The following is a 27,951-nucleotide window of genomic DNA, read 5'->3' on the forward strand; positions in this document are numbered from 1 at the left end:
CCAGACTCATTAAGGATGGCAGATTTCCTTCCCTAAAGGACATTAGTAAACAAGATGGATTTTTATTACAAGCAATGATAGTTTTATGACACTCACTTCCAATTCCAGATTTATGAATAAATTGAATTTTTTAATTAATGGAATTTAAATTCCACCAGCTTCCATGATGGGATGTGAACCCATGTTTCTAGGGCATTAGCCTTGGCCTCTGAATGACTAATCCAGTGACGTTACCACTATGCCACCATCTCCTCCAGCTGCTCCCTGTGGTAGCGAGTTCCACGTTCTCACCATTCTCTGGTGAAAGAAGTTTTGCTTAAATTCCTTATTGTATTTATTAGTGACTGTCTTATATTTATGCCCCCTAGTTCTGATTTCCCCCAAAAGTGGAAACACCTTCTCTGCCTTCTATTAAACCCTACCATGATTTGATATCCTCTATCAGATCACCCCTCAGCCTTCTCCTTTCTGGAGAAAAAAACCCCAACTGTGCAAAGGTGTGTGTTGATGGCTGTCTTCACCAGGACATTATTAGGTTTGCAGGCTCTCCTAAACTAGTTTGTGTGCTGAGGACATGGCCTTAGGAAAGCAGAAAGGCCTGTAATGCTTAGCAACGCCAAGGTTCAAAAAATAAGCAGCCAAACACAAAAATAGTCACCCAATATCATTCTTTCAAATTAACTTTAATTAGTTTTAATAGACTGAAATGAACTACAGTCGGATGTTTTTCTTCCACCATTATTGTGGAGTAATCCAGTTTGCTTGTTCTTGGCAAAACTCTCATTCTTATTGGAACAAGTTGTTACTTGGATGACTTAACTTTCCAGAACCTTCATACTTTTTCTGGGAATGCAGCCGTGTTTCTGCCTTTTACGTTCTTCTATGAGCATTAGCCTGGCGTACTTTTCCAGAAATAGTTGCAGATAATCTCTGCTGAATAATAACAATAATACAAGATTGGCTAAGAGACGGTGGTGAATGGTTGCTTTTCAGATTGAGGAAAGTATACAGTCATGTCCCGCGGGGTCAGTGCTGGGGCCACTGCTCTTTTTGATGTATATTAACTGTACTTGGGTATACAGACCTTAATTTCAAAGTTTGCAAATGACAAGAAATTCAGAAATAGTCATCAATAAGGATGATAGTAGTGGACATTAGGAGGACATAGACTGGTGAAATGGGAAGACACATAGCAGATGAAATTTAATGCAGAGACGTATGAAGTCATGCATTTTGTTAAGAAGAATTGGGAGAGGCAATATAAACTGAATGGTACAATTTTAAAGGGGTTGCAGGAACAGAGGAACCTGAGGTTGTGCGCACATTGATCTTTGAGGTGAGACGATGAATTGACAAGGCTGTTTATAAAGCCACGGATCCTCTAGGCTTTTTTTAAAAACAAAGCATGGAGGACAAAAGCCAAGAAGTTATGCTAAGCCTCTATAAATCACTGATTAGCTGGAGTTTTGTGTCCAATTCTGTGCACCATACTTTAGGAAGGATGTCAAGGTCTTGGAGAGGATGCAGTGGAGATTTACTAGAATGGTTTTAGGGATGACGGACTTCAGTTATGTGGAGAGACTGGAGAAGCTGGGATTGTTCTCCTTAGAGCAGAGAAAGTTAACGGGAGATTTAACAGAAGTGTCCAAAATCATAAAGGGTTTTGATAGAGTAAATAAGGAGAAACTGTTTCCAGTAGCAGGAGGGTTTGTAGCCAGAGGACACAGATTTAAGGTAATTGTCAAAATAAAACCGAGGTGAAGTGGGGAGAAACCTTATTGGACAGCAAGTTGTTGTGATCTGGTTAACACTGCCTGAAAAAATGGTGGAAGCAGGTTCAATAGTAACTTTCAAAAGGGAATTGGATAAATTGAAGAGAAAAAAAACTTGCAGTACTATGGGGAAAGAGCAGGGGAGTGGGACTAATTGGATAGTTCTTTCAAAGAGCCAGCACAGGCACGATGGGCCGAATGGCCTCCTTCTGCGCTGTATCACTCTATGATAATAAAAATCTTACAAATGTTTGCATGTAAGATCTTAATAGACAAAAGCTCAAGAAGAACCAAATATAAATTGCTTGACTTTTAAAACTGTTACGGTGTTAAAGTTTAAATAGTTAAGAGGGTAATTTCACTTGACTTGCTTGTTGTAAAACAGATCTAAGAGTGGACATCTGAACATTCTCATTCTCTCTGTGTACTGGATTTGGATGAAGGTTCTGAAGTCAAACATCAGCATAATGGTTTAATTGATTCTCAAACTCTCTGATGTTTTCTCTCCAACAGACCTATTCTTGTTTGTTCCTGGGCTGATGTAGCATGGGTAGGTGGAAGTGAAGAGATTTTTGTGTCAGATCTGAAAGCACATGAAAAAGAGACTGACCCCAACTGTGTCCCTTGCTCCAAATACCAGAGCACATGTAAAGAGGCCCACTTTTATTAAGTATCTGAAACAAAACACAAGTTTAGACATTTACTGGATGTTATATCTCAAATAGAGAAGCTTTGTCTTAATGTTGATGGACTTTAACTCCCAATATCTGGGATAAAAAGTATAAATGACCATATTTTCATCTTAGAAGTATTGTGTATGAAACTAATATCAGCACTAAGCTGAGTTCTGTAAGTGTTTAAATGGTAATGATATGTGAAATGTGTGCTGGCTATTCATATTTAATTTATGACTGGCCCACAGTGTTTAGTTCCAAGTTTTTTATTTTACTTTGAAGATTGACACATTTATTTACTTGACATTTTTTTATATATATATAAAATGTGACTTCTTTTAATGTTGAGGCCCGAAGCAAAAGAGGTACTTAAAGGATTTGTTGGAGACATATATTGGCAAGGCTACATTCAACTATCTCTGCCCTTTGAAGAACTTTTGATCTAATCACATTGTTTATTATTTCAGTCACGTGAACTTACTATTCACAGGATGATGCCTCCAATATTCAATATAAATGTCACTGTGTTGGTAAAATAATAATGCAATAGATTACACATAAATCCAGACCCCAGTCAGGCAGAGGCAGGTTCCAATGAAGAATGAATGAACAGCTTAAGAGGAAACTTAGTGGTAGGATGTTTAAAATCTTGCCATTCACAAAACGATTTCCAATGCTCTGCTGGTCAGCTGCCTGTCTTCAACCATACAGAAATGTGTACTCATCCAAAACTCTGCTGCCTGTATCTTAACTCGCACCAAATCCTGTTCACCCATCACCCCCTGTGCTCACTGACCTTCATTGGCTTTCGATCTAGCAATGCCTTGAATTTTAAAATCTCATCCTCATTTTCAAATCCCTCCACGGCCTCGTCCCTCCCCATCTCTGTAACCTCCTTCAGTCCCACAACCCTCCGAGATCTCTGTGCTCATCTAATTCCGGCATCTTTCAGATTTATATCACTTTGCCATTGGTGGCCGTGCTTCCAGTTGCCTAGGCACCAAGGTCTGGAATTCCCTCCCTGCACCTTTCCACCTCACGCCCTTTCCTCCTTTAAGTCACTCCTTAAAACCTACCTCTTTGGTCAAGCATTTGGTCACCTGTCCTAATATCTCCTTCTGTGGCTCAGTGTTAAATTTTGATTGATATCGCTCGTATGAAGCACTTGGAGACGTTCTGCTCTGCTAATGTCACGATGGAATGCAAGTTGTTATAGAATTTTGCCATTTCGCTATCACATACAAAAACAGGATGGAAAACTTTCCTGCTTCTGGAAATTTTTATAAATATAGGTTTTCCACAGCTAGTGAGTGTAATTAATGGTAGAATTTAATTTAATTCCCTCTCAGTAAATTGTTAAACACATTTCTTTGTCCATTCCTAGCTACCCTGAGAAAGTGGCCGTGGGCTTTCTTCTTGAAATGATCTAGCCCTTGGTCGGGCATTTATTAGGAAATTAAAGCACTGGTTCTATTTGGCCTATGGTGGTACAACTGAAACATTCTTCAAGATAGTCATTAACACCTCCTACCCACAGTACATTCTGTGGCTCCATCTCCCTTGATGCTGCCTCCAAGTGATGTTCAACATGAAGAAGTAGTGGATTCACAATTAAGACAAGGCATGTGAAGGAAGAGATTTCCATGGTTTACCTCGACTGGAAGGCCTGGAATGTAATACCTCTATATTAACACATAGTAACTGCATCAAGCATGCCTAGTGTGAGTAAAGTACCACCAGATGCAGCATGAAGCTCCCTGTGCTCTACCTCAACAATGTGCCTTAGCTCCCATCTCAGCGAGCACCTCCATGCTGGACCAGCATGACTTAAGTCTGTGTTTTTTGTGAGTGGACTATGTTCTCCATGAACAAAGATAATTGTCTTACAATTAAGCCGACTGCCATGAATTCCATACTGGACAGCATTTACAAATTCAAACACGGTGGCACTTTAGAGGTCGGCAAGTATAAAGCAAAATGATTATTCATAGGATTACATAGGATATACAGCACAGAAACAGGCCATTCGGCCCAACCAGTCCATGACTGTGTTAATGCTCAACTGGAGCCTTCTCCCGTCCTCATCTAACTCTATCAGCAACTTTCTACTCCCTTCTCCCTCTTATGTTCATCTAGCCTTCCCCTTAAATGCATCTATACTCCCTGTGGTAGCAAGTTCCACATTCTCATCACTCTCCAGGTAAAGAGATTTCTTCTGAATTTTGGTACCCCGCCCACATGCCCTTCCCACCATCCCCTACACCCATGAAGTTAATTTGACCCTGTCACCCCCACCCACCCCCACCCCCGCATTGATAAACTTACCTCCTCCCCCCTCCCCACCAGTGTTGTGCCTCGTTTCCCCAGACAGGGATCCAGTGGGCTGAAGATCACAGTGGGACATCAGGAGGAGATGTAAATTTTTTTAAATTAATTAATTTAATTGGTTTAAATATTCAAATTGTGCTCCCGTCGCTGAGCGGCATGGTGGGGGAGGGGGTCCGCCACGATACCTCGCCACCGCCGGGTGGATCGGAGCTGACCCTGCCAGCGTCAAGGTCTGTGGCGGGTCTCATCCAGGGGCCATATTCAGGCCCCCCTGCCACAGTTCCCAACATCAAGGATTCCTTAAAATCCAGGCCTCTCCGTGTCTTAACGGTTACAATCCCGAAAATACTTTTTTTTATATTTGTTTTCATGGGATGTGGGCATCGCTGGCAAAGCCAGCATTTTTGTTGCCCATCCGTAATTACCCTTGAGAAGGTGCTGGTGAGCTGCCCTCTTGAACCGCTGCAGTCCATATGGTGCAAGTACACCCACAGTGCCGTTAGGGAGGGAGTTCCAGGATTTAGATCCAGCGACAGTATTTCCAAGTCAGTATGGTGTGTGGCTTGGGGGGGCTAATTGGCCTCCTTCTGTTCCATGTTTTCTTTTCCTTCCACTTAGTCTTTCGTTCCCTACGTCTTCTCCCACTTTTTCCTCCTTATTCTATGACTTTTTATCAATGTCTCTCCGAAACACTCCCTTTCCTCTCAACCACCATGAAGACCAGAAGGTGACACAGAAATCCAGGCAGGGAACCAGCTGCATTCGGACAAGAGCAAAATACTGTGGATGCTGGAAATTTGAAATTAAAATGGAAATCCTGGAAATACTCAGCAGGTCTGATAGCATCCTTGGAGAGAGAAACAGAGTTAACCTTGCTGTTCTGATTGATACGTTAATAGTCATGTGGTTATGATGACGCCCGGAAAACCAAATGAGGATACAGGACAAATATCCCCATTCTTTTCATGAAGTCTTGCGTGTACTGCAGCTTCCATCCAATTTCCTGTTATGATTTTTACCAGCATGTCTGAAAAAGCCTATATTAAACCATCTATAATGGAAATTACCAATGTAAACACGTCCCTGTCACAGTGTAGTTGCAGGTTACACCGTGGCGTGTCCCACTCTTTGATTTCCTCATCTTCTTGCCTCACCCATGTCCCTTTGACTGGTGTATAGGCCACTTGAACCTGGATTCTACCCCACGTCCCCCCAACCCCCGCAAGTACCCACCCACCCCCGCCGCCTCCCCCAGCCCCTGCCATGCACTCCCCAGCCCTGTTAATTTTTTTTTGAATTACACTATTCCCAGGGCAGTATGGGTTGAGCCAGTTTAGTCAAAGATATAGCTGCCTGCTTTCTGGCCCATTCAGCCCATCCCGAACCCAACTCTTTCCAATCTCCTGCTGGCCCATCCAGTTATCTTTTCCCACCCAACTCTTCCCAGCTCTCAGCTCCTCAGGAGCAATTCCAGGAGAAATGTACTCATTTAGATGGAGTTTCTACCATCAATTGTTTGCACATTCAATTGCACTGAATCTTCACAAATTTCCAACCACATACACAACAGACTAACAGAATATAAAACCTATAATAAAATACAATAATGTCTAAAGAAGCCTAAGTATATTAGTCAGGAGAGGTGGTCTCATTGAAACATAGAAACATAGAAAATAGGAGCAGGAGTAGGCCATTCGGCTCTTCGAGCCTGCTCCGCCATTCATTATGATCATGGCTGATCATTCAACTCGGTAACCTGTTCCGGCTTTCGCCCCATATCCTTTGATCCCTTTAGACCCAAGAGCTACATCTAACTCCTTCTTGAAAACATATAATGTTTTGGAATAAAAACAAGAAATGCTGGAAATACTCAGCAGGTCTGGCAGCATCTGTGCAGAGAGAAGCAGAGTTAACGTTTCAGGTCAGTGACCCTTCTTCGGAACTGGCAAATATTAGAAATGTAAAAGGTTATAAGCTAGTAAAGCAGGGGTGGGGCAAGAGATAACTAAGGAGAAAGTGTAAATAGGACAAGGTCACAGAATAGCTGACCAGAAGGTCATGGAGCAAAGGCAAACAATATGTTAATGGTGTGTTGAAAGACAAAGCATTAGTACAGATAGGGTGTTAATGGACTGAAAATTGAAAAGCCGCAAGTACAAACATGAAAAAAAACAGTGGGTAAGCAAATTGAACAAACTAAGATGAAATAAAATAAAATAAATACAAAAAAAGTATAAAAAGGAAAAAGAAAAAAATAACTGAAAATAAAAGTAAAATGGAGCCCGTCATGCTCTGAAATTATTGAACTCAATGTTCAGTCCGGCAGGCTGTAGTGTGCCTAATCGGTAAATGAGGTGCCGTTCCTCGAGCTTGCGTTGATGTTCACTGGAACACTGCAGCAATCCCAGGACAGAGATGTGAGCATGAGAGCAGGGGGGAGTGTTGAAATGTTTTGGCCTCAACTGCTTTCTGTGGTAGTGAATTCCATAGGTTCACCACTCTCTGGGTGAAGAAATTTCTCCTCATCTCAGTCCTGAAAGGTTTACCCTGTATCCTGAAACATATCAACTTCTTAAAGGGCTTGACAGGGTAGATGCTGGGAGGATGTTTCCCCCGGCTGGGGAATCTAGAACACGGGATCACAGTCTCAGAATAAGGGGTCGACCATTGAGAACTGATGAGAAATGTTGTTCACTGAAAGGGCTGTGAATGTTTGGAATTCTCTACCCCAGAGATCTGTGAATGCTTAATCAAGTATATTCAATTCTCAGTGGAGTATATTCAAGGCACAGTTGAGGATGGTATAAACTAAATTTTCAGGGGGAGGGGAACCTGAGAGGGAGCTCAGATTGGAGGGAAGCCAAACTGGTAACTTGTCTGGGGTGTGGGAACCAGGAGCAAGTGCACAGGTGCACAGAATACTGGGGGAGATAGATAGCACGAGAGTAGGGAACAGTAAGTTATTAGGCGGGGTCAGAGTAAGGGAGAAAGTAATTTATTTATTTATTTATTTTATTTAGAGATACAGCACTGAAACAGGCCCTTCGGCCCACCAAGTCTGTGCCGACCATCAACCACCCATTTATACTAATCCTACACTAATTCCATATTCCTACCACATCCCCACCTGTCCCTATATTTCCCTACCACCTACCTATACTAGGGGCAATTTATATAATGGCCAATTTACCTATCAACCTGCAAGTCTTTGGCATAATAAAGTCTGAATCAGGGTTAATCTGCATGTATGTGAATGCACGCAGTGTGGTTCATAAGACAGGTGCAGATTGCCATGTGGAAATATGATGTTGTGGCTATAACAGAGACCTGGCTCAAGGAAGGGCAGGACTGGGTGTTAAATATTCCTGGGTACAAGGTGTTCAGGAAAGATAGGAGAGGGAAAAAAGGGGTGGGGTGGCAGTATTGATTATAGAGAGCATTGCAGTGCTGGAGAAAAAGGATGTCCCAGAGGGGTCGAGGACAGAATCAATTTGGCTAGAGCTAAGTAACAAAAAAGGTGCAGTTACATTGCTCGGTGTTGTCCACAGGACACCAGTTAGTGGGAAGGACGTGGAGAAACAAATTTGCAAGGAAATTACAGAGGTGCAAAAATTAAAGGGTAGTTATAATGGGGGACTTTAATTATCCAAACATAGACTGGGATAATAGTGGTGTAAAGGGCAGTGAGGGGCAAGAGTTCCGAGTGTGTGTTCAGGAAACTTTTCCACAACAGTATGTTGCTAGTCCAATGAGAAAGGAGGTACTGCTAGACTTGGTTCTTGGGAATGAGGTGGGCCAAGTGGATCAAGTATCAGTAGGAGAACATTTAGGGGACAGTGATCATTGTATCATAAGGTTTAAGCTGAATATGGAAAAGGACAAAGAGCAATCCAGGGTAAGAATAATTAATTGGGGGAAGGTCAACTTCAATGGGGTAAGAATGGAGCTGGTGCGAATAAACTGGAGTCAAAAACTGGAAGGAAAACTGGTAGATGAATAATGGGCTACCTTCAAAGAAGAGATAGTTCCGGCATTGTCAAGGTATGTTCCCTCGAAGGGAAAAAGTAGGGCAAACAAATTCAGAGCTCCCTCGATGACAAAAGAGATAGATATTAAGATAAAGAAGAAAAAGTGTGCTTATGACAGATGCCAGTTGGAAAATACTATTGAGAACCAGGATGAATATAGAAGGTCCAGAGGGGAAGTGAAGAAGCAAATAAGAGAAGCAAAGAAAGAGCATGAAAAGAGACTGGCAGCTAGCATTAAAGGAAATCCTTTAAATAGTAAAAAGGTGGTAAAAGGAGGAGTGGGGCTGATTAGAGACCAGAAAGGGTATTTACACATGGAGGCAGAGGGCAGAGCTGAGGTATTAAATGAATACTTTGCATCTGGCTTTACCAAGGAAGAAGATGCAACCCAGGCAATGTTGAAAGAGAAGGTCAGTCAGACACTAGAGGGGTTTAAAATTGATAAAGAGGAAGTTTTAGATAGGCTGTCTGTACTTAAAGTGGATAAAACACCAGGGCCAGATAAGATGCATGCAAGGATACTGAGGGAAGTGAGGGTGGAAATTGTAGAGGCACTGGCCATAATTTTTCAGTCTTGCTTAGACTCGGGGGGTGATGCCAGAGGACTGGAGAATTGCAAACGTTACACCCTTGTTCAAATAAAGGGTGTAAATATATAAGCCCAGCAACTACAGGCCAGTCAGTTTAACTTCGGTGGTGGGAAAACTTCGAGAAAAAATAATTCGGGACAAAATCATTAGTCACATGGACAAATGCAAGTTAATTAAGGAAAGCCAGCATGGATTTCTTACGGGAAAATCATGTTTAACTAAATTGCTGGAGTTTTTTGAGGAGGTAACAGAGAGGATTGATGAGGGCAATGCTGTTGATGTGGTGTACATAGACTTTCAAAAGGCTTTTGATACAGTGCCACACAATAGACTTATGAGCAGACTCGTAGCTCGTGGAATAAAAGGGACAGTAGCAACAGGGATATGAAATTGGCTGAGTGACAGAGAACAAAGAGTAGTGGTTAATGGATGTTTTTTGGGCTGTAGGAAGCTTTGCAGTGGAGTTCCCCAGGGATCAGTGTTGGGACCCTTGCTTTTCCTGATATATATTAATGACCTCAATCTTGGTGTACAGGGCACAATTTCAAAGTTTTCAGATGATATGAAACTTGGAAGTATTGTGAACTGTGAGGAGGGTAGTGTAGATCTTCAAAAGAACATAGTCAAGTTGGTGGAATGGGCAAACAGGTGGCAGATGAAGTTCAATGCAGAGAAATGTGAAGTGATTCATTTTGGTAGGAAGAACATAGAGAGGCAATATAAAATAAAGGGTACAATTCTAAAGGGAGTGCAGGAGCAGAGGGACCTGGGCGTATATGTGCATAGGTCATTGAAGGTGGCAGGACAGGTTGAGAGAGCAGTTAATAAAGCGTACAGTATCCTGGGCTTTATTAATAGGGGCATAGAGTACAAAAGCAAGGAAGTTATGTTGAACTTGTATAAGACACTAGTTTAGCCACAGTTGAAGTATTGCGACCAATTCTGAGCACTGTACATTAGGAAAGACGTGAGGGCATTGGAGAGAGTACAGAAAAGATTCACGAGATGAGGAATTTCAGTTATGAAGATAGTTATAGAGTCCTACAAGAGAAGGGGCAGTACTGGATCTAATCCTCGGGAATGAAGCCAGACAAGTGGTAGAAGTGTCAGTGGGGGAGCATTTCCGGGATAGTGACCATAACTCTGTAAGATTTACGGTCGTTATGGAAAAGGACATAGAGGGACTGGAAATAAAGGTACTGAATTGGGGGAAGGCAGATTTCAATATGATAAAACAGGATCTGGCCAAAGTGGATTGGGAGCAGCTACTTGTAGGAAAGTCTACATCAGACCAGTGGGAGTCATTCAGAAAGGAAATAGTCAGGTTTCAGGTCCAACATGTTCCCATAAATGTTAAGGGTCGGACCAACAAGTCCAGGGAACCCTGGATGTCAAGGGATATAGAGGATTAGATAAGAACAAAAGAGGCTTAAGGCAGATTCAGAGTGCTGAAAATAGCGGAGGCCCGAGAGGAGTATAGAAAGTGTAGGGGGGGTACTTAAAAAAGTAATTAGGAGAGCGAAGAGGGGGCATTAAAAAACACTGGCAGACAAGATAAAGGAAAATCCCAAGGTGTTTTATCAGTATATTAAGGGCAAAAGGATAACCAAGGAAAGAGTAGGGCCCATTAAGGACCAAAGTGGCAATCTGTGTGTAGATTCAGAGGACTTAGGTGAGGTTTTGAATGATTACTTTTCATCTGTGTTCACTATGGAGAAGGACGATGTAGGTGTAGTGATCAGGGATGGGGTTTGTCATATACTTGAACAAATTAGCATTGAAGTATAAGCTGTTTTAGCAGGCTTAAAGGTGGATAAATCCCCAGGCCCAGATGAGATGTATCCCAGGCTGTTATGTGAGGCAAAGGAGGAGATAGCAGGGGCTCTAACATAAATTTTCAAATCCTCTCTGGCCACAGGAGAGGTACCAGAGGATTGGAGGACAGCGAATGTGGTACCATTATTCAAGAAGGGTAGCAGGGATAAACCAGGTAATTATAGGCCAGTAAGTGTAACGTCAGTGGTTGCGAAACTATTGGAAAAAATTCTGAGCGACAGGATTAATCTCCACTTGGAGAGGCAGGGATTAATCAGGGATAGGCAGCATGGCTTTGTCAGGGGGAGATCGTGTCTAACAAATTTGATTGAATTTTTCGAGGAGGTGACTAGATGTGTAGATGAGGGTAAAGCAGTTTATGTAGTCTACATGGACTTCAGTAAGGCTTTTGATAAGGTCCCGCATGGCAAATTGGTTAGGAAGGAAAGAGCCCATGGGATCCAGGGCAATTTGGCAAATTGGATCCCAAATTGGCTTAGTAGCAGGAGGCAGAGGTGATGGTCGAGGATTGTTTTTGCGAATGGAGGCCTGTGACCAGTGGTGTACTGCAGAGATCGGTGCTGGGACCCTTACTGTTTGTAGAGTACATTAATGATTTAGACATGAATATAGGAGGTATGGTCAGTAAATTCACAGATGACAAGAAAATTGGTGGTGTTGTAATTAGTGAGGAGGAAACCTTTAGATTACAGGACGACATAGATGGGCTGGTAAGATGGGCGGAGCAGTGGCAGATGGAATTTAATCCTGATAAGTGTGAGGTGATGCATTTTTGGAAGGCGAACAAGGCAAGGGAATAAACAATGGATGGTAGGACCCTAGGAAGTACAGAGGGTCAGAGGGACCTCGGTGTACTTGTCCATAGATCACTGAAGGCAGCAGCACAGGTAGATAAGGTGGTTAGGAAGGCATATGGGATACTTGCCTTTATTAGCCGAGGCATAGAATATAAGAGCAGGGAGGTTATGATGGAGCTGTATAAAATGCTATTTAGGCCACAGCTGGAGTGCTGTGTACAGTTCTGGGCACCACACTATAGGAAGGATGTGATTGCACTGGAGAGGGTGCAGAGGAGATTCACCAGGATGTTGCTTGGGCTGGAGCATTCAGCTATGAAAAGATACTGGATAGGCTAGGGTTGTTTTCCTCAGAGCGGAGAAGGCTGAGGGGGGACCTGATTGAGGTATACAAAATTATGAGGGGCATTGATAGGATAGATAGGAAGAAACTTTTTCCCTTAGCGGAGGTGTCAAGAACCAGGGTGCATAGATTTAAGGTAAGGGGCAGGAGGTTTCGAGGGGAGTTGAGGAAAAATAATTTCACCCAGAGGGTGAATCTGGAATACACTGTTTGAAGGGGTGGTAAAGGCAGGAACCCTCACAACATTCAAGAAATATTTAGATGAGCACTTGAAACGCCATAGCATACAAGGCTACGGGCCAAGTGCTGTAAAATGGGATTAGAATAGATAGGTGCTTGATGGTCAGCACAGACACGATGGGCCAAAAGGCCTGTTTCTGTGCTGTATAACTCTATAACTCTATGACTCTTAAGTTAGGACTGTTTTCCTTGACGAGAAGGCTGAAAGGTGATTTGATAGATGTATTCAATATCATGAGGGGTCTGGACAAAGTAGATAGAGAGAAACTGTTCCCACTCGTGAAAGGATTGAGAACAAGAGGGCACAGATTTAAAGTATTTGATAAGGGAAGCAAAAATGACATGAGAAAAAACTTTTTCAAGCAGCGAGTGGTTAAGGTCTGGGGCACGCTGCCTGAGAACATGGTGGAGGCAGGTTCAATTGAAGCATTCAAAAGAGAATTAGACTGTTATATGAAAAGGAAGAATATGCAGGGTTACGGGGAGAAGGCGGGGGAAATGGAACTGAGGGAGTTGCTCTTTCAGAGAGCCGGTGTGGAGACGATGGGCCGAATGGCCTCCTTCAGCACTGTAGTAATTCTGTGATTCTGTGAATCACGTTTATCTCAAGGAGCAGCTTAGTGGCCAATTTCTGGAGTAGGAGAGCGGACAGCAGCACACATGGGGGAGAGCACACCTCCTGACATTTATAAAAATACTAACGAAGCATTGTTAACCGGGATTTATGTATAGAATTGATGTTATGGTAAACTTGTGTAGGACCCTGGTCAGGTCGCACTTGGTGTTGCTCTGCAGTAAAAATGAATATAGAAGCTCTAGAGAAAGTGCAAAAAAGATTTGCAAGGATGGTACCATAGCTAATCCAGGAGATCACATTGACCTGAGAGATTACAGCCATTGGGAAAGATTGAACAGGCTGGGTCTTTTCTTTAGTAAGAGAAGACTTGGAGAAGATTTGATAGAAGTCTTTTAAACAAGTAGATTGGGCAAGGTGGATGTGGATAGAATGTTTCCATTGTAGCAAAACCCAATACAAGGGCCATAAATAGTTGTTTTTTTTGATTCATTCATGGGATGTGGGCGTCACTGGCTATGCCAGCATTTATTGCCCATCCCTAATTGCCCTTGAGTAGGTGTTGGTGAGCTGCCTTCTTGAACCGCTGCAGTCCATGTGGGGTAGGTATACAGTGCTGTTAGGAAGGGAGTTCCAGGATTTTGACCCAGCAACAGTGAAGGGATGGCGATATAGTTCCAAGTCAGGATGGTGTGTGACTTGGAGGGGAACTTGCAGGTGGTGGTGTTCCCATGCATTTGCTGCCCTTGTCCTTCTAGTTGGTAGAGGTCGCGGGTTTGGAAGGTGCTGTCTAAGGAGCCTTGGTGCATTGCTGCAGTGCATCTTGTAGATGGTACACACTGCTGCCACTATGCGTCGGTGGTGGAGGGAGTGAATGTTTGTAGATGGGGTGCCAATCAAGCGGGCTGCTTTGTCCTGGATGGTGTCGAGCTTCTTGAGTGTTGTTGGAGCTGCACCCATCCAGGCAAGTGGAGAGTATTCCATCACACTCCTGACTTGTGCCTTGTAGATGGTGGACAGGCTTTGGGGAGTCAGGAGGTGAGTTACTCGCCTCAGGATTCCTAGCCTCTGACCTGCTCTTGCAGCCACGGTATTTATAAGGCTACTCCAGTTCAGTTTCTGGTCAATGGTATCCCCCAGGATGTTGATAGTGGGGGATTCAGCGATGGTAATGCTGTTGAATGTCAACGGGAGATGGTTAGATTCTCTCTTGTTGGAGATGGTCATTGCCTGGCACTTGTGTGGCATGAATGTTACTCATCAGCCCAAGGTGGGATATTGTCAGAGTCTTGCTGCATTTCGACACGGACTGCTTCAGTATCTGAGGAGTTACGAATGGTGCTGAACATTGTGCAATCATCAGCGAACATCCCCCACTTCTGACCTTATGATTGACGGTAGGTCATTGATGAAGCAGCTGAAGATGGATGTGGCAGGACTGCAGAGCTTAGATCTGATCCGTTGGTTATGGGATCACTTAGCTCTGTCTATTGTATTCTGCTTATGCAGTTAGGCACGCAAGTAGTCCTGGGTTGTAGCTTCACCAGGTTGACACCTCATTTTGAGGTATGCCTGGTGCTGCTCCTGGCATGCCCTCCTGCACTCTTCATTGAACCAGAGTTGGTCTCCTGGCTTGATGGTAATGGTAGAGTGGGGAATATACCGGGCCATGAGGTTACAGATTGTGGTTGAGTACAATTCTGCTGCTGCTGATGGCCCACAGCGCCTCATGGATGCCCAGTTTTGCATTGCTAGATCTGTTCGAAATCTATCCCATTTAGCACGGTGGTAGTGCCACACAATACGATGGAGGGTATCCTCAATGTGAAGGCGGGTCTTCGTCTCCACAAGGACTGTGCGGTGGTCACTCCTACCAATACAGTCATGGACAGAAGCATCTGCGGCAGGCAGATTGGTGAGGACAGGGTCAAGTATGTTTTTCCCTCGTGTTGGTTCCCTCACCACCTGCCGCAGACCCAGTCCAGCAGCTATGTCCTTTAGTGCTCGACCAGCAGTGGTGCTACCGAGCCACTCTTGGTGATGGACATTGAAGTCCCCCACCCAGAGTACATTTTGTGCCCTTGCCACCCTCAGTGTTTCCTCCAAATGGTGTTCAACATGGAGGAGTACTGACTCATCAGCTGAGGGAGGGCGGTGGGTGGTAATCAGTCGGAGGTTACCTTGCCCATGTTTGACCTGATGCCATGAGACTTCATGGGGTCCGGAGTCGATGTTGAGCACTCTCAGGGCGACTCCCTCCCTACTGTAGACCACTGTCCTGCCACCTCTGCTGGGGCAGGACATACCCAGGGATAGTGATTGCAGTGTCTGGGACATTGTCTGTAAGGTATGATTCTGTGAATATGACTATGTCAGGCTGTTCCTTGACTAGTCTGTGGGACAGCTCTCCCAACTTTGGCACAAGCCCCCAGATGTTGGTAAGGAGGACTTTGCAGGGTCGACAGGGCTGGGTTTGTCGTTGTCATGTCCGGTGCCTAGGTCTATGCCGGGTGTTCCGTCTGGTTTCATTCCTTTTCATTGACTTCATAGCGGTTAGATACAACTGAATGGCTTGCTAGGCCATTTCAGAGGGCATGTAAAAGTTAACCACATTGCGGTGGGTCTGGAGTCACATGTAGGCCAGACCAGGTAAGGACAGCAGATTTCCTTCCCTAAAGGACATTAGTGAATCAGATGTGTTTTTACAACAATCGACAATGGTTTCATGGCCATCATTAGACTAGCTTTTAATTCCAGATTTATTAATTAAATTCAAATTCCACCTTCTGCTGTGGTGGGATTCGAACCCATGTCTCCAGATCAATACCCTGGGTCTCTGGGTTACTAGGTCCAGTGATAATACCGCCTCCCCTAATAGAAGAGCTAATAAATCCAAAGGTAAATAAAGGGAAGTCTCTCTATTAGGGAGAGCATGTTTTGAGGAAGGCAGCTGTAGCTCAGTTGGTAACTCTCTCACCTCTGCGTCAGAAGTTTGTGGATTCAAATTCCACTCCTGAACTTGAGCACAAAAGTCACAAAAAAAAACACTCCAGTGCAGTCCTGAGGGGGTGCTGCACTGCTGGAGGTACCTCTTACCGATGAGATATTAGACTGAGACCCTCTCAGGTGGAGGTACAAGATTCTGTGGCTGCTATTTTGAACAAGAGCAGGGGTGTTCTCCTCAGTGTCCCGGCCAATATCACTATATCCCTCAATCAACATCACTAAAGCAGGTCATTGTCACATTGCTGTTTGTGGGAGCTTGCTGTGCACATAATGGCTACCATGTTTCCGACATTACAACAGTGACTATACGTCAGAACTAAAGTTCTTTGAGACATTCAGTGGTCATGAAAGGCACTCTATAAATGCAAGTCTTTTTCTTTTAAAATGTGGTCAACAGTTTAAGTACTTTCTGAAGGAAACAAGATGAGTGCAAGAGAGAAAGATGTGCTGAAAGGCTGAACAGGCAGATTGAATGAGTGGAGACTCGTGTGGGGAATAAATGGCCTCTTTCTGTGCTGCATATTCTATGTAATTCTGAACATCTAAATGGAAAAGGAGATATGATACTTGTTTGGTGAGCTATATTCCAAGAATGGCATTGCATTAGAGATGGACAAGCACATCAAGTTGAGCATTTATACATAAATACAAACCTATTACTCAAGAGAACTAAACAAATCCTGAGAAAAGCACAATTACACACTAAAGGAAACCAAATGAATCAGGCATTTGACAACTTGACACTATAAGTAAAAAATTGGCGAGACTCAACTTTTGTGGGGCAAAAGAAACCTGAAAAACGATGCCAGTGAGTTCCTCTGTTACTCGGCATCCTGTTGGATATTCTGCAGTATCAGGTATCTTCCAGCAGTGTGTGTGCTTGAGCTATGATCACCTGGACTAGAGCAGGAATCCAAATGTCACCTCTCAATCCTGATATCATCCTTCTAAATCTGTTTTGCACCTTCTCCAGTGTCTCAATTTTCTTTCTATACTTGACGTGTTTGCAATTCTTCTGTTTTATTGGCTTTTGTCTGATATTTTATTCTTATGGATTTGAAGTTTCATTTTGATTTTCATACCTCTGAATTAGTAGGGAAGGTTGAAGGGGACTTTTGGCCATCAGTTGCATAACAGAACTCTTGCAATGAGTTGAGATAAAGTTATATAAAGAACAATGGGAGGTACTGGAGGTCTTTAAGTAACACCCGATCAATCTCGAAGTCAAACTAACTTTGGCACCAACTGGTTAGCCAGTTCCTAAAGTGATCCACCAGACATTTTTATTTTTATTCATGGGATGTGGGCGTCGCTGGGCAGGCCAGCATTTATTGCCCGTCCCTAATTGCCCTTGAGAAGGTGGTGGTGAGCTGCTTTCTTGTCCTGGATGGTGTTGAGCTTCTTGAGTGTTGTTGGAGCTGCACCCATCCAGGCAAGTGGAGAGTATTCCATCACACTCCTGACTTGTGCCTTGTAGATGGTGGACAGACTTTGGGAAATCAGGATGTGAGAATCCTCTTGCTGGAGATAGTGTCATTACCTGGCACTTGTGTGGCACGATTAGCCCAAGCCTTAATGTTGTCTTGGTCTTCCTGCATGCGGGCACAGACGTTGTCAGTATCTGAGGAAGCCTGAACATGAAAACCAGAATAATGCTTCCTCTGACAGCATGATAACCAGCCGTCAATATTAAGAGTCTCCACTGTAGGCTTTGTACTGCTATTGACCACATTAGATTGCTCTTTCTGCTCTGCAGTTAATGGAGAAGCAATATGTTAGAGTGAATTTCCTTACCAGCAACAAGACATCCCTCAGAACAAAAGACTGACAATCCTGTGTAACGCCAGTCAGGAGCAGTGATCTGTAGTTCTCAGTGATTTCCAGGGAGTGAACATTCCCATTCCTCTCATTCTGAGAATCTTGCAGAATATCTGTATTGAAAGCACCAGTAAACTCGAATGCTCCAAAGGAGGTAAAGGATAACTTTGCTCTCTGACCTTGATTGCTACATGCAAAATTGGCGACCATCTTCACCTACATAGCAACAGTGACTGCAGCTCAAAATAATTTGGTTAAACGTGAAATGTTTGGGGTGTTTCTGAGGGATCCATCACCCCCTGTGCTCACTGACCTACATTGGCTCACGGTCCAGCAAAACTTCAATTTTAAAATTCTGATCCGTGCTTCGTGGCCCCCTCGACTCAACCATCGCTATCTCTCTAACCTTCCCCAATCCGACAACCCTCCGAGATCTTTGCCCTTCTCCAATTCTGGCCTCTTGTGCATCCCTGATTTTAATCACCCCACCACTGGCATCCGTGCCTTCCGTTGCCTGGCTCCTAAGCTCTCGAATTCCTCCTTAGACCTCTTTGCCTCTCTCTCCTCCTTTAAGAGGCTTCTTAAAGCCTATCTCTTTGACCAAGCTTTTGGTCACCTGCTCTAATATCTCCTGTGGCTTGGTTTCACATTTTATCTGATTTGTGCACCTGTGAAGCACCTTGGGACATTTTAGTATGTTAAAAGGGCGATATAAAAGCAAATTGTTGTTGTTGAGACATTATAAGCTTTTAGGGTGGTTCTGAGGTGTGATAAAATGCTTTACAAGTCTTTCTTTTTCTCGTAGACTTTTTGGGGCCCCAATAGGCCGAGCTCAAGATAGTGCCAAAAACGCTAGTTAGGCCACAGCTGGAGTCCTGTGTACAGTTCTGGGCACCACACTATAGGAAGGATGTGATTGCACTGGAGAGGGTGCAGCAGAGATTCACCAGGATGTTGCCTGGGCTGGAGCATTTCAGCTATGAAGTGAGACTGGATAGGCTAGGGTTGTTTTCCTTAGAGCAGAGAAGGCTGAAGGGGGACCTGATCGAGGGGAAAAGTTTAGGGGGGATATGCGTGGAAAATTCTTTACGCAGAGGGTGGTGGGTGCCTGGAACGCGTTGCCAGCGGAGGTGGTAGATGCGAACACGATAGCGTCTTTTAAGATGTATCTAGACAGATACATGAATAGGCAGGAAGCAAAGAGATACAGACCCTTGGAAAATAGGCGACATGTTTAGGTAGAGGATGTGGATCGGCGCAGGCTTGGAGGGCCGAAGGGCCTGTTCCTGTGCTGTAACTTTCTTTGTTCTTTGTTTCTTTGAGGTATACAAAATTATGAGGGGCATAGATAAGGTAGATAGGAAGAAACTTTTTCCCTTAACAGACGTGTCAATAACCAGGGGGCATAGATTTAAGGTAAAGGGAAGGAGATTTAGAGGGGATTTGAGGAAAAAAAAATTCACCCAGAGGGTGTTTGGAATCTGGAACACACTGCCTGAAGTGGTGGTAGAGGCAGGAACCCTCACAACATTTAAGAAGTATTTAGATGAGCACTTGAAACGCCATAGCATACAAGGCTACAGGTCAAGTGCTGGAAAATGGGATTAGTATAGTTGGGTGCTTGATGGCTGGCAGGGACACGATGGGCCAAAGGGCCTGTTTCTGTGCTGTACAACTCTATGACTCTATGATATCAAATTGAGCAGTACATCTATAAAAGCTCTACAACACAACAGTCTATTTGATCTGATATCCTTGATTTCTCCAGTGTCTCATATTTATTTATTTTTTATTTAGAGATACAGCACTGAAACAGGCCCTTCGGCCCACCGAGTCTGTGCCGACCAACAACCACCCATTTATACTAACCCTACAGTAATCACATATTCCCTATCACTTACCTATAGTAGGGGTAATTTACAACGGCCAATTTACCTATCACCTGCAAGTCTTTTGGATGTGGGAGGAAACCGGAGCACCCGGCGAAAACCCACGCAGACACAGGGAGAACTTGCAAACTCCACACAGGCAGTACCCAGAATCGAACCCGGGTCCCTGGAGCTGTGAGGCTGCGGTGCTAACCACTGCGCCACTGTGCCGCCCCATATGTCACTGGAAGCCTTTCATTGGAAAAAAAAGGGTATTTTTTTTCCTGCTGGTGATGTGTGTTATACTGACTGATGCAAGAGCTGATAGATTCCAAAGTACAAATGAGTTACTTGGCTTCAATATTGGCAGAAGCTAGATTACCTCTTGGCGTTAGTTAACCTGAGGGACAAAGTAGCTCAGATTGATACTTATAATTATTTACAAGTTCACTGAAACCTTCTTCCAATTTGACTTAACAAGATCTAAATCACACAGTTTGTTTACAAACTCACCACACTGAAAACCATAGACAGCTCGAACACGTGTTCATAGACTTCTGATTGCAAGGGGAAAGGAAAGCATTGTGACAGCTGCCGATCATTATCTCACAGAGAATCTTTTGATGCTGGCCAATGTTTGCTTATTATCCAACAGCAACAATAACTTGCCTTTATACAGCACCCTTAATGTAATAAAATGTCCCATGGTGTTTGACAGGAGCAGTTATCAAACAATATTTGACACTGAGCCACATAAGGAGATATTAGGACAGGTGACCAAAAACTTGGTCAAAGACGTAGGTTTCATGGAGTGTCTTAAAGGAAGAGAGAGAGAGAGAGACGGAGAGGTTTAGGGAGGGAATTCCAGGGAGCCTAAGGCATGGCCACCAATGGTGGTGTGATTAAAATTGGGAATACGCAAGAAGCCAGAATTGGAGGAGTGCAGATCTCTCGGAGGGTTGTGGAGCTGGAGGAGGTTACAGAAATAGGGAGGAGCCAAGGCCGTGGAGGGGTTTGAAAACAAGAGTAAAAATATTAAAATTGAGTCACTGCCAGATCGAAAGCCAGCACAGGGATGATGGAAGAACAGGACTTGGTGCGAGATAAGATATGGGGAGCAGAGATTTAGATGAGCTCAAGTTTACAGATAGTGGAAGATGGGAGGTCGGGCAGGAGAGCATTGGAAGAGTCGAGTCTAGAGGCAACAAAGGCATGGATGAGCATTTTAGCGGCAGAGGAAGTGGTGGAATAGTGGTGTTGTCACTGGACTAGTAACTCAGAATATTACTCTGGGGACATGGGTTTGAATCCCACCAGAGCAGAAGGTGGAAATTGAATTCAAATTCATTGAAAAATCTGGAATTAAAAAGCTGGTCTAATGATGGCTGTGAAACCATTGTTGTAAAAACCCATCTAGTTCACTAATGCCCTTTAGGGAAGGAAATCTGCTGTCCTTACCTGGTCTGGCCTACATGTGACTCCAGACCCACAGCAATGTGATTGACTCTTACATGCCCTCTGAAATGGCCCAGCAAGACACTCAGTTGTATCTAACTGCTACGAAGTCAATGAAAAGGAATGAAACCGGAGGGACCACACGGCATCAACCTAGGCACGGGAAACGACAACGGCAAACCCAGCCCTGTCGACCCTGCAAAGTCCTCCTTACTAACATCGGGGGGCTTGTGTCAAAGTTGGGAGAGCTGTCCCACAGACTAGTCAAGCAACAGCTTGACATCGTCTTACTGATAGAATCATACCTTACAGACAATGTCCCAGACACTGCCATCACTATTCTTGGATATGTCCTGTCCCACCGGCCGGGGCAGAGGTAGTAGCACAGTGGTATACAGGAGGGAGTTGCCCTGGGAGTCCTCAACATTGACTCTGGCCCCCATGAAGTCTCATGGCATCACGTCAAACATGGGCAAGGAAACCTCCTTCTGATTACCACTTACCACCTCCCTCAGCTGATGAATGCATGTTAAACACCACTTGGAGGAAGCACTGATGGTGGCAAGGGTGCAGAATGTACTCTGGTTGGGGGACTTCAATGTCCATCACCAAGAGTGGTTCAGTAGCACCACAGCTCGCCGAGTACTAAAGACTGGGTCTGCAGCAGGTGGTGAGGGAAAAACATACTTGACCTCGTCCTCACCAATCTGCCTGCCCCAGATGCATCTGTCCATGACAGTATTGGTAGGAGTGGCCACTGCACAGTCCTTGTGGAGACAAAGTCCTGCCTTCATATTGAGGACACTGTCCCTTGTGTTGTGTGGCACTATCACTGTGCTAAATGGGATAGATTTCGAACAGATCTAGCAATGCAAAACTGGGCATCCATGAGGCGCTGTGGGCCATCATTAGCAGCAGAATTGTACTCAACCACAATCTGTAACCTCATGGCCCGGCATATTCCCCACTCTATCATTACCATCAAGCCAGGAGACCAACCCTGGTTCAAACAGGAGGGCATGTCAGGAGCAGCACCAGGCATACCTCAAAATGAGGTGTCAACCTGGTGAAGCTACAACCCAGGACTACTTGCGTGCCAAACGGCATAAGCAGCATGCAATAGACAGAGCTAGGCGATCCCATAACCAACGGATCAGATCTAAGCTCCGCAGTCCTGCCACATCCAGCCGTGAATGGTGGTGGACAATTAAACAACTAACTGGAGGAGGTGGCTCCACAAATATCCCCATCCTCAATGATAGGGGTGCCCAGCACATCAGTGCGAAAGATAAGGCTGAAGCATTTGCAACAATCTTCAGCCAGAAGTGCCGAGTGGATGATCCATCTCAGCCTCCTCCTGAAGTCCCCAGCATCACAGATGCCAGACTTCAGTCAATTTGATTCACTCTCCGTGATATCAAGAAATGACTGAAGGCACTGGATACTGCAAAAGCTATGGGCCCTGACAATATTCTGGCAATAGTACTGAAGACCTGTGCTCCAGAACTTGCCGCACACCTAGCCAAGCTGTTCCAGTACAGCTACAACATTGGCATCTACCCTGCAATGTGGAAAATTGCCCAGGTATGTCCTGTACACAAAAAGCAGGACAAATCCAACCCGGCCAATTACCGCCCCATCAGCCTACTCTCAATCATCAGTAAAGTGATGGAAGGTGTCATCAACAGTGCCATCAAGCAGCACTTGCTTAGCAATAACCTGCTCAGTGACGCTCAGTTTGGGTTCCGCCAGGGCCACTCAGCTCCTGACCTCATTACAGCCTTGGTTCAAACATGGACAAAAGAGTTGAACTCAAGAGGTGAGATGAGAGTGACTGCCCTTGACATCAAGGCAGCATTTGACCGAGTATAGCATCAAGGAACCCTAGCAAAACTGAAGTCAATGGGAATCAGAGGGAAAACCCTCCGCTGGTTGAAGTCATACCTAGCACAAAGGAAGATGGTTGTGGTTGTTGGAGGTCAATCATCTCAGCTCCAGGACATCACTGCAGGAGTTCCTCAGGGTAATGTCCTCGGCCCAACCATCTTCAGCTGCTTCATCAATGACCTACCTTCAATCATAACGTCAGAAGTGGGGATGTTCGCTGATGATTGCACAATGTTCAGCTCCATTCGTGACTCCTCAGATACTGAAGCAGTCCTTGTTCATATGCAACAAGACCTGGATAATATCCAGGCTTAGGCTGATAAGTGGCAAGTAACATTCGCACCACACAAGTGCCAGGCAATGACCATCTCCAACAAGACAGAATCTAACAATCTCCCCTTGACATTCAATGGCATTACCATCGCTCAATCAACATCTTAGCATCTACCATTGACCAGAAACTGAACTGGAGTAGCCATATAAATACCGTGGCTATAAGAGCAGGTCAGAGGCTAAAATCCTGAGGCGAGTAACTCACCTCCTGACTGCCCAAAGCCTGTCCACCATCTACAAGGCACAAGTCAGGAGTGTGATGGAATACTCTCCACTTGCCTGGATAGGTGCAGCTCCAACAACACTCAAGAAGCTCGACACCATCCAGGACAAAGCAGCCCACTTGATTGGCACCCCATCTACAAACATTCACTCCCTCCACCACCGACGCACAGTGGCATATACAAGATGCATTGCAGCAATGCACCAAGGCTCCTTAGACAGCACCTTCCAAACCCGCGACCTCTACCAACTAGAAGGACAAGGGCAGCAAATGCATGGGAACACCACCACCTGCAAGTTCCCCTCCAAGTCACACATCATCCTGACTTGGAATTGTATCGCCGTTCTTTCACTGTCGCTGGGTCAAAATCCTGGAACTCCCTTCCTAACAGCACTGTGGGTGTACCTACCTCACATGGACTGCAGCGGTTCAAGAAGACAGCTCACCACCACCTTCTCAAGGGCAATTAGGGATGGGCAATAAATGCTGGCCTGGCCAGCGACGCCCACATCCCATCAATGAATAAAAAAAAAGATAAGCTGAGGCAAGGGCAGAATTAGGCTGAAGTTACAGAGATGGAAGTAATCCATCTTGATAATGATGCAGATAAGTGGTTGGAAGTTCATCTCGGGGTCAAAAGGTTGTGAACGGTTTGATTTAGGCTCAGACTGTTGCCAAGGAAAAGGTTGGAGTTAGTGGCTCAGGAGCAGAGTTTGTGGCAGGGACTGACTTTCAATGGTTCTAATTGCCGCACATAGGTTTATAAATTATAGCTTTAAGCTACTGTTTATAAATATATATGTACATTTTACTGGCCTCTTTGAATTTCCAACATTAATAATCCTCTAACAATGAATACCACCATAAACAGATTAATTGGTCATATTGATGTAACTTGCCATTTACAAGACTTGTACCACTAATTATTATTACATTTTCCTGCATAATGACTGGCTGCACTTCAAAAAGTGATAAATGGATATGAAACACTTTGGAACACTCTCAGGTGTTGCTTAGTCACATTGGGTGAAGCTTACAATTATATAGGGGAGTCAAAGCCTTGCCACTCCCTATCTCTGTAATCTCCTCCTTCAGAAATCTCTGTGCTCCTCTAATGCTGTCCTCTCTAACATCCCCGATTTTAATCGCTCCCCCATTGGCGGCCGTGCCTTCAACTGCCTGGGCCCCAAGCTCTGGAATTCCCTCCCTCAACCTCTCCACCTCTTTCTCATCTTTTAACACACTCCTTGAAACCTCGCGGTCCTAATATCACCTCATGTGTTAAATTTTGTTGGATAATTGCTTCTGTGGTGTGCTTTGGGACATCCTACGACATGAAAGGTTCTGTACAAGGGCAGGTTGTTGTTATTATAAAACAACCAAAGTGTTTCACAGTGAGCAATGGCATGGATAGAGACACACAGTACAAGTGACACTTTGTGTTATAGCCTGGTGGGGTCTCTTTTGCATTTGTAGGGAATGGATTCACACATTTATTTACGTAAATAATGTTTGCAAAGGTGAACATTAGTTTTAACACAATTAATCCCCAAAGCATGCTTCTTTTAAATTTACATTTTTTTCCTTTTAAAATTCTTTTGGAATATAAAAACTGGACAGATCATTGACAACAGATGTGAAGTACAGTGAGGAGAAAACTAGCTGAAAATGATGAATAGGTAGTTTTATAGTCAAAGCAACTTTATTAGGGAGGGGGAATTTAAGTACAAGCTAAGTCACGGTGTGGAGTGGGGGTGGATTTGCTATCTTCAATTTAGGAGAAAATCTGAATTCCAGGACCCATGTGAATCTCCGTGATATTAAAGGTATTCATTCTAAGTATTTTTTTTAAGTAAAAACTTACCTTTTGAAGTGAACACGCTTGCTTTCCTTTACTCGATATTTTCAAGGTTTTCTTTAAAAAAAACATCTGCTGCCCATCAGGTTATCTGCTTTCTGAGTCACCGCTGCATTCCTCTACAGTTTCATACCTGCTTTCAGTGGCGTAAGGGAATAAAGTGGGTTCTCTCCCTGCCTTAGAAGAAAAATTCCTGCAAGTAGCAGACTGCAATTTAATGCTTGGGAAGGAATGTAGATATTAATAGGCAGTCACTTTCTCAGAAACATCAGTTTGTTAGCTAACTGAAATGAAATGTGGCTCTGACCCGTTTTTTTTTTAAAGAAAGACCATCATTTTGGTATTTTGTGTTTAAGCCGTGCTCATCACAATTAGGCAACAGTGAGATTCTTTAAATCTTTAGCCAATTAATGGACCATTCCGTGGCACCTTGGCTACGATCACATCGTGGGAGCCTTCGTCCAAAGCACATCTGGTGGCGTTAATCATTCCTCAAAATTATCTCAGTCAAACCAGGATGTGGTTCTCAGGTGGAAATGTCACTGAGAAACAGGTTCTCTGGCAGTTATTTTAATTGACCAGCAACAGTTCTTTCTCTCCTTGAGACTTAATTTGAACTTTTAATTTGATTGGAACCCAAACATTCACTTCTTTTTTAAAAAAAGTACAACTAATATCCCACTTTCATAGCTTGATAATATTTGTCACTTGTGGTCTCGCGAGGTTCTGGATTCAGCCTGGTGTGTTTCAGCAGTATGTCCCTCACTGTCCCTCATTTCCCCTCACTGCCCCTCGCTGTCCCTCACTGCCCCTCACTGTCTCTCACTGTCCCTCACTTCCCCTCGCTGTCCCTCACTGCCCCTCACTTCCCCTCACTGCCCCTCGCTGTCCCTCACTGTCCCTCACTGCCCCTCACTGTCCCTCACTGTCCCTCACTTCCCCTCACTGCCCCTCGCTGTCCCTCACTGCCCCTCACTGTCTCTCACTGTCCCTCACTGTCCCTCACTTCCCCTCACTGCCCCTCACTGTCCCTCACTGCCCTTCACTTTCCCTCACTGTCCTTCACTGTCCCTCACTGCCCCTCGCTGGCCCTCACTGTTCCTCACTGTTCCTCACTGTCCCTCACTGCTCCTCTGTGCCCCTCATTGTCCTTCACTGTCCCTCACTGTCACTCACCATCACTCACTGCCCCTCACTGTCCTTCACTGTCCCTCACTGTCCCTCACTGTCACTCACCATCACTCACTGCTCCTCACTGCCCCTCACTGTCCTTCACTGTCCCTCACCATCCCTCACTGTCCCTCACCATCCCTCACTGACCCACGCTGCCCCTCGCCATCCCTCGCTATCCCTCACTGCCTCTCACTGTCCCTCACTGCCCCTCGCTGGCCCTCACTGCTCCTCACTGTCCCTCACTGCTCCTCTGTGCCTCTCATTGTCCTTCACTGTCCCTCACTGTCACTCATCATCACTCACTGTCCCTCACTGGTCCTCACAATCCTTCACTGCTCCTCACTGCCCCTCACTGTCCTTCACTGTCCCTCACTGTCCTTCACTGTCCTTCACTGTCCCTCACTGTCCTTCACTGTCCCTCACTGTCCCTCACTGCCCCATGCTGTCCCTCACTGTCCCTCACTGCCCCTCACTGTGCCTCGCTGCCCCTTGCTGTCCCTCACTGTCGCTTGCTGTCCCTTACTATCCCTCACTGTCCCTCACCATCCCTCACTGTCCCTCTCTATCCCTCACTGTCCCTCACTATCCCTCACCGTCCCTCACTGTCCCTCACTATCCCTCACTGTCCCTTTCTGCTCCTCACTGTCCTTCACTGCTCCTCACCATCCCTCACTGTCTCACGCTGCCCCTCGCTGCCCCTCGCTATCCCTCACTGCCTCTCACTATCCCTCACTGCCCCTCATTGCCCTTCACTCTGTCCCTCACTCTGTCCCCCACTGCCCCTCACTCTGTCCCTCATTCTGTCCCTCACTGTCCCTCACTCTGTTTCTCACTCTGTCCCTCACTCTGTCCCCCACTGCCCCTCACTCTGTCCCTCACTGCCCCTCACTCTGTCCCTCACTGTCCCTCCTTCTGTTTCTCACTACATGGGGAGATGGTGGTGTCGTGATAATGTCACTGAACTAGTAATCCAAAAGTCCAGGCTCATGCCCTGGGGACACAGGTTCAACTCCCACGGCAGCAGGTGAAATTTAAATTTAATTAATTAATAAAAGTCTGAAATTGAAAGTTAGTTTCAGTAATGGTGCAATCATTGATTGTTGTAAAAACCCATAAGGTTCATGAATGTCCTTCAGGGAAGGAAATCC

At 44.8% G+C, this 27,951-nt stretch overlaps 1 long non-coding RNA gene across 1 annotated transcript; it reads right to left on the reverse strand.

The window, feature by feature from the left end:
* Positions 1–676: 676 nt before the first annotated feature.
* On the reverse strand, positions 677–20,476 carry LOC137372471 (uncharacterized). The gene is made up of 3 exons (XR_010975435.1): positions 20,388–20,476; positions 17,983–18,119; positions 677–933 (listed from the first exon to the last, which is right to left on the reverse strand). It is a non-coding gene; the product is annotated as an uncharacterized lncRNA (long non-coding RNA).
* Positions 20,477–27,951: the final 7,475 nt, after the last annotated feature.

This window comes from Heterodontus francisci, chromosome 8, assembly GCF_036365525.1.
Source record: "Heterodontus francisci isolate sHetFra1 chromosome 8, sHetFra1.hap1, whole genome shotgun sequence".
Classification (NCBI taxonomy): Eukaryota; Metazoa; Chordata; class Chondrichthyes; order Heterodontiformes; family Heterodontidae; genus Heterodontus; species Heterodontus francisci.